Source organism: Littorina saxatilis, linkage group LG13 (assembly GCF_037325665.1).
Source record: "Littorina saxatilis isolate snail1 linkage group LG13, US_GU_Lsax_2.0, whole genome shotgun sequence".
NCBI classification, from domain to species: Eukaryota; Metazoa; Mollusca; class Gastropoda; order Littorinimorpha; family Littorinidae; genus Littorina; species Littorina saxatilis.
Window position 1 is genome coordinate 25,406,836 of NC_090257.1, and position 9,980 is coordinate 25,416,815.

General features: G+C 41.2%; 1 long non-coding RNA gene across 1 annotated transcript; it reads left to right on the plus strand.

Annotated features, from left to right (window-relative positions):
- Positions 1-2,520: 2,520 nt before the first annotated feature.
- Positions 2,521-8,216, plus strand: LOC138945358 (uncharacterized). Its single transcript, XR_011448973.1, has 4 exons — positions 2,521-2,662; positions 5,100-5,329; positions 6,244-6,407; positions 7,727-8,216. It is a non-coding gene; the product is annotated as an uncharacterized lncRNA (long non-coding RNA).
- The last annotated feature ends 1,764 nt before the right edge of the window (positions 8,217-9,980 follow it).

Below are 9,980 nucleotides of genomic sequence, written 5' to 3' on the forward strand. Positions count from 1 at the left end.
GTGCCAGTGGCCTGTGCCGGCGATAGTTTGGTAACGTCGCGCAGACCGCGCATGCGCCATGTGCAGTAAAATGTTATCAAAAATGGCGGATAAATCTAACTCGTGCTAAGAAACGTTTCAAAACCAAGCTTTATGGACGTTTTTATGACTACGTACTCCAGCAGACATCAACTTGTGGTCGACGTGTGTGGGGTTTGCTCAAAATACGTAAGTATTCGTCAGCCGTTTGGCTTCTCGAATTAAGTTTCAACTTTGTCTCTGTCTCGAACCACAGGCGGAAGGTATCCTTCACTGGACCACAACTTTCTATGAGTATTGAGTATGAAAGTAGTCTGGTGGTCCAGTGGACGATACCTTTCGCCTGTGCTCGAACCAAATACTAAGCTTACCAGTTACCACACTGTCATACTCATAGTCATAGTGATAGCACTGATACATTTGTACAGGTAAACATGGCTGTTTGCTGAAAATCAGTCTTTGTGAAAAATTGTAATGATGTCTCTGAAGTTTGATTCAGTCCCTAATTCATTCAATGATTCAGTCCCTAATTCATTCGTGACGCATGCGTTATTTCTGCGTTTTTCATGCGGGGATGCGTACGGCCTCGTGACACCTTCGCTTCGCGCGCGTTACTTTTCGCCAACTTTTACGCAGATTGTCGCATTCGAAACGACTTCACCACGCAGTGTTTAGCACGCATGGATTCAATGAAAAGGTGATTGCAATTTTTGTTTTTCCTAATTTTATACCGTGGGTTTATGCATTTACTTCATGAAATAATTTATTATATTTTATGTTATTAAAAAATATTTACTTTTAAATTTTGGTTATGAATAGTTATTCTTCTTCAAAAACTTCTTTCTTTTTTTTTTAGAAAAAAAATTGCATAAAAACTTTCAATCCGTTATTTTTCAGTTTATCTTAAGACAGTTTCGGTTAAAAAAAAAATGCATTTAAAAGTTTAATAAAAATATTTTTATTTTATGTAATGGTTTTCCCATTTAATTTTTATTTAATCATTTTGTTATTACCAACATTTATTTGCTTAATTGTTATCCTGATTATTTTTATCTTAAAATAAATATGATTATTTTAATTTGTATTATCATTATAATTGTTTTAGCATGTACATGTAATATAATTATTGTAATGGGGATTTGGTATTGTTGTAGGAATCAGCTTTCCACAAAATAATGTCGTGGAAAAATCTAGGCAAAGCATAATAAAAATATTATATGAACAGAAAAGATAACTGAAATCTATATGAACACCCATAACAAAACGATAAAAACATTTAAAAAATTCAGATTAAACAAAAAAAATGTAAACTAAAGTAACTTTGAAACTAATTATCTACTCAAAATAAAGGCTGATGTTAATGGTTACATAAAATTTGTTCTCAGCATATTTTCATTTTATTTTATTTTGCTTTGGAAGAAAATCTCTATGAAAGTTCAATTTCAGGGGAGACAGTTACCTTGACTGAAAAGAGCAATTTATTGAAGTTATTTCCCTTGTCTGTCAGACATACTTCAATCAGAAAATCTCCAACTTCCTGTTGGCAAGAAGTCTGTCAAATCCACATTGTATCGGCGTTTTTTTGCTTTTTCTTCATATTGACTTGTATTTTTGACTTGCTTATTGGATGCAAGGTAATCTTATCCTTCTCTCTGAAATGAAGATTGACTTCTTTCAAGAATAGGTAAGTTGATCAACTGAAGGAAAGATTTGGGAATTTGAATTTTTGATAGCTCGCGGCTTCGGCTTCCGAGTTTGATGGCAGAGAGAATTTCTCACACTTTCGATTTTTTTTTCGCCTAGAAGAACACTGTTCTATTCATTCATGTTTGTTTTGTCTGAAAGATGGATGAATGAACTAACTTTTCCAAAAACATAAAGTTGATTGATGCAGTGGTTTGTTTTTAAGGAGTTGTGGAAGAGTGAAAATACCATCCGAATCCCGCTTCGCGGGTCGCTCACGGCACCATAAAAACTGAATTTTCGTTTATCATTTTATGTCTCATTGTCTGTTTCTTGGTGAACTTTGGTTGGTTCCTAATCTGGTCGAGTCATTGCGGCAGCAGTTGTCAGGAGCTTTAGTAGTAATACTAATAGGCTCTTCGTATATCTTTTTTTTTTATTTGTATCTTTTTATTTTTCCACAGATGTTCAACTTTCAGTTCTGCATACTGAAGACTCATAGTCATAGTGGAATATTCTGTGTCTGAGTCTCGGAAAAGAGAAAAATTACCCTTGTTCCCGAGGCATGCATAGACTAGAGAGGCAGGCAGAGGCTGTGTCAGCGTGTGCAGTGATAAAGTTGAAAAACAGATTTTTTTGAAATAAAAATAAAAAATACATCACAGAGAAAATAAATATACTAATTTAGTGAAATTGAGATGCTTATATTTAATAATTAATATTCCAGTTTTGATGTTTGCGTGTTACTGTTACTGTTAGGTTTGGGAATCAATCATTCAATGTGATCCTATTTAACTTCCAAGTATTTATTTTTTCAGAAAGCTTTGACTTGAGTATGACGGTGCTCACTGCTTGTTTGAACTGAAGGTGAAGAAAGCTGAGATGGACAGTGACCTTAACACCGCCACCGATGCCAGTAACGCAGACTGTCGTTCCGTCCCGGCAAGGTGAAGATGAACAGGTATGGCTCGATAGCAATGAGTGTCTCATTCAGAGTCATTGATAGTGACACTGACAGCGTCTTTTTGTTCTGTGACTTTGGCTTATTTTGTGTTTTATTCTTTTAGTTATAACCAGATGTGTCAAACAAATTCAGCTGATCTCTTTCTCTTTTTTATTGAAACAAATGTATTGTTTCCAGCAAAGGGAAAAAAAATCGGGTGGGGGCGGTTGGTCGATTTTATTTTTATATTTAAATTTTTATTTTATTTTAATAGTTTTATTGATGTTTGTTTTTAATTAACACAGGCATCTCATTGATGAGAAAGTGTGAACTGTGTCCGCGGGATGCCAGAGAAGAGTAACTTTTCATCCAAAGTCTGCAAAATTGAATTTTAAAATTTAACCTTTTTGATGAATATTTTTGAATGAATACAAAAAGTTCTAGTGTTTGGAGGAAAAGTTAAGGTCAGTTCAACTTTAAACAAGGATTTTTAGTGTGTGTTTGTTCTTCTGTCTAAAAAAAAAAAAAAAAAAAAATCTGCTTGAAGTAAATACACACAAAAATTTTCATCTCCAACTGCTGAGTCCCTACATCTTTTTACCCCATCAAATGCCACTCTGTATGCCCCTTTAAAAATTGATTGCAATATACACTACTCACAAAAAGTTAAGGATCACTATGAGAAAACAGGTGCTCAATAAAATCAGTTCGCTACTGTTATTTATTTCTCAGTCAAACCAAAGTGTTATGAATTCTTGTTCAGCTGTAAGTGGGCAATGTTGTGTTAGTGGGAAAATTGCACGGGATTTTCTACTACTGAGCTTGGTAGCAAAAGAAAAAGCGGAAACTTGCGAAAAAGGACCTTGTTTTGGACCGTTCATCCCGAACACATTGCACAAGCCACATGGAAAAACCATTATGCATGAGCAAGCACTGCTGTTTATGTGTGAGATGCTGTCACTTGCTTGGCTTTTTGAGAAGACATACCACCAGTATAAGGCATTATCTGACAATGCCTCCACGACGAAAATTGAACGAGTTTGAGAGGGGACGAGCTGTTGCATGGTTCCAAGATGGTGTCCCAAAATGAGAAGTGGCCAGGCGACTTCACGTGTCCATCTCGGTCATTGTCAGACTGATTCAACGTTTCACAGCCACTGGGAGGGTCCAGGAAAGACGCAGACCTGGGCGACCAAAGAAGACAACTACACGTGAAGATCGTCTCATTGAACGACTAGCCTTGCAAACAAAAACAGTCTCTTCCAGCATTATTCGAAGGCAGCGGAGGGTGGCTACTAACATCAACATCAGCCAGCAGACCATACGGAATCGCCTTCATGGGTTTAACCTCCGTTTTCGTCGCCCAGCTGTACGGTCACGCTTAACTCCAGCCCATAGGGCAGCACGCCGCGTCTTCTGAAGACGTCACGTGAGGTGGACACGTCAGCAATGGTCCCAGGTCCTGTTCAGTGATGAATCACGCTTCACCCTGAACCACAACGACGACCGACTGAGGGTCTGGAGGCGCCAAGGGGAACGCTACATTGACACCACTGTCCAAAAAAAGGTGGCCTTTGGTGGAGGTTCTGTAATGGTCTGGGGGGCCTTCAGCCTTCACCACAGAACACCCTTGTTTCATGTACAGGGTAACCTGACTGGCCTCCGATACCGGGATGAGATCCTTCGACCGCTGGCTGTGCCTACACTGCAGCAGATGGGACCGCAGGCTGTCCATCAGGATGACAACGCTCGCCCCCACAGGGCAAGGGTGGTCAACGACTTCCTGCAGCAGTCTGGAGTCAACAGAATGGAGTGGCCAGCATGCAGTCCCGATCTCAACCCGATTATGAACCTCTGGGATGAGTTGGATCGCAAAGTGAGGAGCAACCTCCCCCCTCCCAGGGATGTCCAGCACCTCTACCAGATGCTGCAGGCTGAGTGGCAGGCGCTTCCACAGAGGATCTTCACCACCCTGGTGAACTCTATGAGGACTCGCTGCGTCGAGTGCCAGAACAGCCAGGGCGGTTACACGCATTACTGAACTTTTGGGAGCATCTGAATGCCATGTCTTGTGGTTTCAACGACTTTGTGAAATTAAATTTCGATACGTACACACTTTGATAACATGTACAGACCAAACGATTGCTCAAACTTGAAGGAAATGTTGTATCGTTATCACTAAAGCATTGAATTAAACGCTTGCCAAATACCAACGCATTGGCTTTCTTATTTGGAAAGTTATGAATTTGTGTGCAAGTGATCCTTAACTTTTTGTGAGTAGCTTATATATTCCTTATCTTCTCCTGAATTCAAAAATATAGAGATGTCACGTTTACTTTGAACATTTGCTCAGATTGTTTTTTAGTGCTGATGGTTTCTTTTCAGGCCGACAGATTGTCTAAAATATGTATTGCTTCATGTAAATGACTTTTTGTTCTTCTTTTCTTCTATTTAGCGGACACAAGACTACGAGCAGAGCAGAACGGCAAGATGAACATCAGTTCTTGCTGCTGGAGAAGGTTCTACAGGAGCAGATGGACCTGATGCGACTAATTTAGTAATTGGTCGCCAAAGAATCATGGTGGAGCCAGAGCCTGTGCTACTGTTCGATGGAGTCATCTTTTTACTGTTGAGTGTGGAAGATGTTGAAGGCACATGATGGATCTGTCGAAGGAGTGATCACTGGTAGGTGGCTTTGAATGCTATTGTTGAAGCAGACCAGTCATGCCTGTGCTATTTTCCCCAGATAACTGTAGCAAGATCTTGTGAGAGTGACATGTTATTGTTAGACGCTCTTTAGGCTTTAAATGTTACCTTGAGTGTGTGCTTTTTGGAGGATGCCAGATGTCATCACGGTTCACGGGTGTATCTTAACTGTTCATCAGTTCTCAGTCATGACCAGTTTCCCATTATCCTGGGAATTCATGCAAGGTTTATGCGTATTGGTCACATTTGTGAATTTAACCAACACATTTTGATGATAAAACTATGCTTATGGGTACGCACAATGATGGGCCTCTTTTTCTCATGTGGGGTGCGGAAAATGCATGCACCACTTTGTTTTCTGTGATCATTGCATCTGTGAGAAATAATGCAAATATTGCTCTGTGGCCAGAGCTGCCATCTGCTAGGTTTTCAGGGATGTAACAGAAATTGCTACGCTGTTTCCTCAAGTTCAAAATTGCAAGTGCTACACTCAAGCAAATAATCACAAACATGCAACAGTGCCTTCTTGTGAGTTCTGATTCTCACTTTGTGTAGGCATCGGATTATGGGTCAGAAAAAATTTTTCCACACTGAATAGTATCACGGTTGACGCTCTCTTCTAACTATGTTTGTGCTTTCCAAATGAAGATTTGTGAGATAGTATTGAATGATTGATGCAGGTCACCTGAGGTGTGTGATTACATTTTATGACAATGCTACACTCAATCACCATTTGCTCTTCTGAAAACTTTTTTTTTTAAAGCAAGTGCGATTATTGATTTTTTGTTCCAGGTGACAGTATGATGCTTCCAGATTGAATTGTTTGTATGTGAAGAAGAGCTGTCTGAATATTTGATTTTTGGAATTCAGTTGGCTTGTTTTGTTTGTTTCAGATCCATGACCATGAGCTCGGTGTGGTTGGTGGACATGAACTAAAGACGACTACTGATGCTGTGATGACGAAGGTGTTCCATAGGCTACACAGTTGCTGACAGGGGCTCTGGGGGAGGGCAGGGAAAGAGACCATGGTGTACGCTGCGACTAAAAGCCATCGACAGTGAGTTGTTTTTCATAATTTGTAAAATCATCCTGGTCCTTTTAGGAAGAAGATAAAATCCATGTCTACAAAACAACAAGTTATTTCTGTCTCAAATTTTGTTCTTTGGAATCAATTTTAAATTTGCCATGTTTCACATGTGAATGATAGTTGTCAAAGCTTTTACGCTTAACATTAAATTGCTAGAAGCCAAGTTCCTGAGCTCATTTGTCAGTGTCATGGATTTTCGACTACATACGAAATAAGGATGTTAGCAAACGGTATGATGTCGTCACATATGCGTCTGCACGTCACAGTACATGTATTATGAATTTCCGAAGGCCCCCAAAGAAAAAGTCATAGTAAAGGTAACTTTAACCACTTGACTGCCTTATGACGGGTATACCAGTCATGCGCTTGTGCAGCCGCAGCGCCTTAGGACGGGTAAACCCGTCTTCTCCGTTCCGGGATTTTCCAGAAATGCTACATCACTGCTGACACACAAATAGCAGCCAATGGCTTGGTAGGATACCTCATTCTCATGAATAAACATAAATGGTGACGCGGTTTTGCGTTTGAAGGCTATTTTCGGCCTTGTCGACAGGGTATGGGAGAGAAATCTCGACTCGTCAAAATGGCTAACGGTGACTGTCGACCGGGCCCTAGTAGGGAAAAACAAAGCCGGACTGACGCTACAGGCGGTGCAAATGATTATGGATACTGACAGGGGAAGGGGGAGATCTTCTTTCGGACAATTCGTTGGAAACAGGTAGATGACAGTGATTATAATCCTTTCTTGGAGCGAGCAAAACAGCCACCTGTGTTTGATCCACAGGCACCGGAAGATGCGCCGGGCTGATTTTTCAAAAGTTCATATTTAAACATCATTATAAGCCAAACTAATTATCATTTCCATGATTAGACACTAAAAACAGATTCTTGGTTCAATTTCCTTTAAAAACAACATAGGTTTTACTTACCTACCTACTGCCAGTTTGAAGCTAGATTTTTGTGTGAATTATTACACCCCAAACTCCAATATTCCCTGGCAGTCAGGAATGCACATACCCAAGTTTTGATTGGCAGCGAAAGGGTTAAAACAAATATTAGGGTAGGTATTTTTTTTTACTTCTCTTCTACAAGGATTACAATGTGTTGTAATTTCCTAACTCAAGTATAGTTGGTGTGTTGTAAAAGCGTATGGTGTGTATGCAAGTTTGTGTGTCTGTATGATTTTTAGCAAGTTTACAGGCGTCAGGAAATAAACTTGAGACTTTTCTCAAATCAGTGATAGTTGTTTGATGATCTAAGTTCATGTTATTTTTTGTTTTGTCATGCAGAGGCTGTTCCGTGAAGCTGTACGGGTGCCACAGGTCAAGACCTTGAAGACGGCCGTTCAAGACTGGTTTTTGGAAGCCCGTGATAAAAGAAAGAGACAACAGGCCATGGAAGAGCCTTCATGATTTGGTTTGCAGTAATTGAACTTTGTAATCTCTGTAGGCTTATTTACAATGCTAGTTGCAAAAATTTGATGAATGTAAGATTTGACTCGCCTGAGAAATTGCTAGTGAGTAATTGTATTTCACAGTTCAGGTCTGTGTGGCTGATGGGTAATGTACAGAAGAGTCTGGGGTTTTGTTGGACATTATTTAAGCTAAGCTTTAAACTTCACACTCTTCTACAGATGATGTTCAGACATGATGTACCCTTTTAGGTTGTGTCAGAACGACAGAAGACTAAACTGGAAGTGCTCAACTACCATTACTATCAGTGGAGACGCATGGATGCATTTGAACTTTTCTTGTGGGTATCCCATACTAAAAATATAGATTAAATTACATATTCTTACGCAACTCACATAGAAAGCATTAACTTCAGTTAAAGTGCTAGGACACTGAACTACGCTTCACCCCAAAGGGGAAGCAACCCCCTAAAAAAGAACGGCCTTGACCTCTAACCCAAGCTATACAAGAGTCGAGGTCATACCGTCACGTGACCTATCACGCGTGACTCAACCGCCGCCATGTTGAAACCTCACTCCCACTTCAGTCTCCAAGTAGTTCGGACGCTTTTTACACTACGCTGCAGGCTTTTAGCCTACTGTCTTCTGGACAGTGTTTCACCCCGTCTACAGGTCCCTGCTTCTCATGCACAAGTTTGGGTGAGCTCGTTCTAATTGTTTGCTTTTGCTTGCGTTTGTTTCTTTCTCCGTTGTTCGGTCTGGTTGTTGTTTATCAATATCATAACTCAGACTGGTTTTTTGTCAGCAATGGCTGACAAGGAGAAATAGAAACCACAGACTAGTCAGTAGCTGCTGAGGTTTCTCCTATTAAGTTCGCATAAAGAGAAAGGCAAAGGCACTACCATTTCTGTTCTTGACCCAGCTTCTCTTACTACTACGTCTGTTAAATAGCCTTGAATGGTTGAAAACGACGTTAAAGGCATATGTACGCGCTCCCGTGTTTACAAAGTGTAGTTTGTCTATAATCGATGTCAAACGCACCATAAGAACATGTAATGACGATATGTCGCCATGCGCCGACCATATACTTGTTTTACAGCTTGTTCTAGCCTCTGAAAAAGTGAGGATGTCAACAAAGACGCGGAGGTTTTTCCCTTGCGTCAACGCTACCTCTGTGGCAAATCTAGATAAATAGGACGATCTAGATCAAAATAAAATTGCAATATCTTGCAGGGAACTTAATTTAGCTGTCTCCAGCTGTGGGTAAAGCAATTAGTGTGTATAGTCATCGAGTACATATGGCTTTAAACACTATATAAAGAAGAAAGAAAGAATGTCTGTTAAATTTCGGACCCTATGAGTCCAATCATGCCGGTGCTGAAGCAGGTTAAATTTAGGTTACTTCAGCCAAGGCAAACACAGTGGGAAAGAATACTTGTGTTAAAGATGGTTTTTCTTCCCTTTTTTGAGATGTTTTCGACCCAAATGTATAACAGGTTGCCATTCGTCGATTTTGTGCTCGCTCCCGGCGGGAGTGGGCGACGCGGCTTGTTGTCACGCATCGAGGTTCCGCCTTCATGCACAGTCACTTCGGCTGACGTGCACGCAGAGGAGTGTGTTTACTTCATACGAGGAGCTTTCACGCTCTACAGGTTAGTCATGTTCACCGGTAGCCAGGTTCTCTGGTGAAAGTGTTCAAGTTGGGCCGGAACTAGTAGCCCCCCCGCCACGGCCGGGGGGTGAAAGTACGACTCCCCGGAGGCTATCGCTCTTAGCAAGCGGAACTCGGGGGGTCGACACCGGACAACAAGTTGGGCCGGAACTAGTAGCCCCCCCGCCACGGCCGGGGGGTGAAAGTACGACTCCCCGGAGGCTATCGCTCTTAGCAAGCGGAACTCGGGGGGTCGACACCGGACAACAAGTTGGGCCGGAACTAGTAGCCCCCCCGCCACGGCCGGGGGGTGAAAGTTCGACTTTCCCAGAGGCTATCGCTCTTAGCAAGCGGAACTCACGGGGGGTCGACACCGGACAACGAGACAGTTGTACTCACAGGCAGACTGGTATGTCTCCGGTGAATGTAAACAAGTCTCAACTTCCTCCCTCTGGGCAGGAAGCTGCTTTCGGGCAGGCGT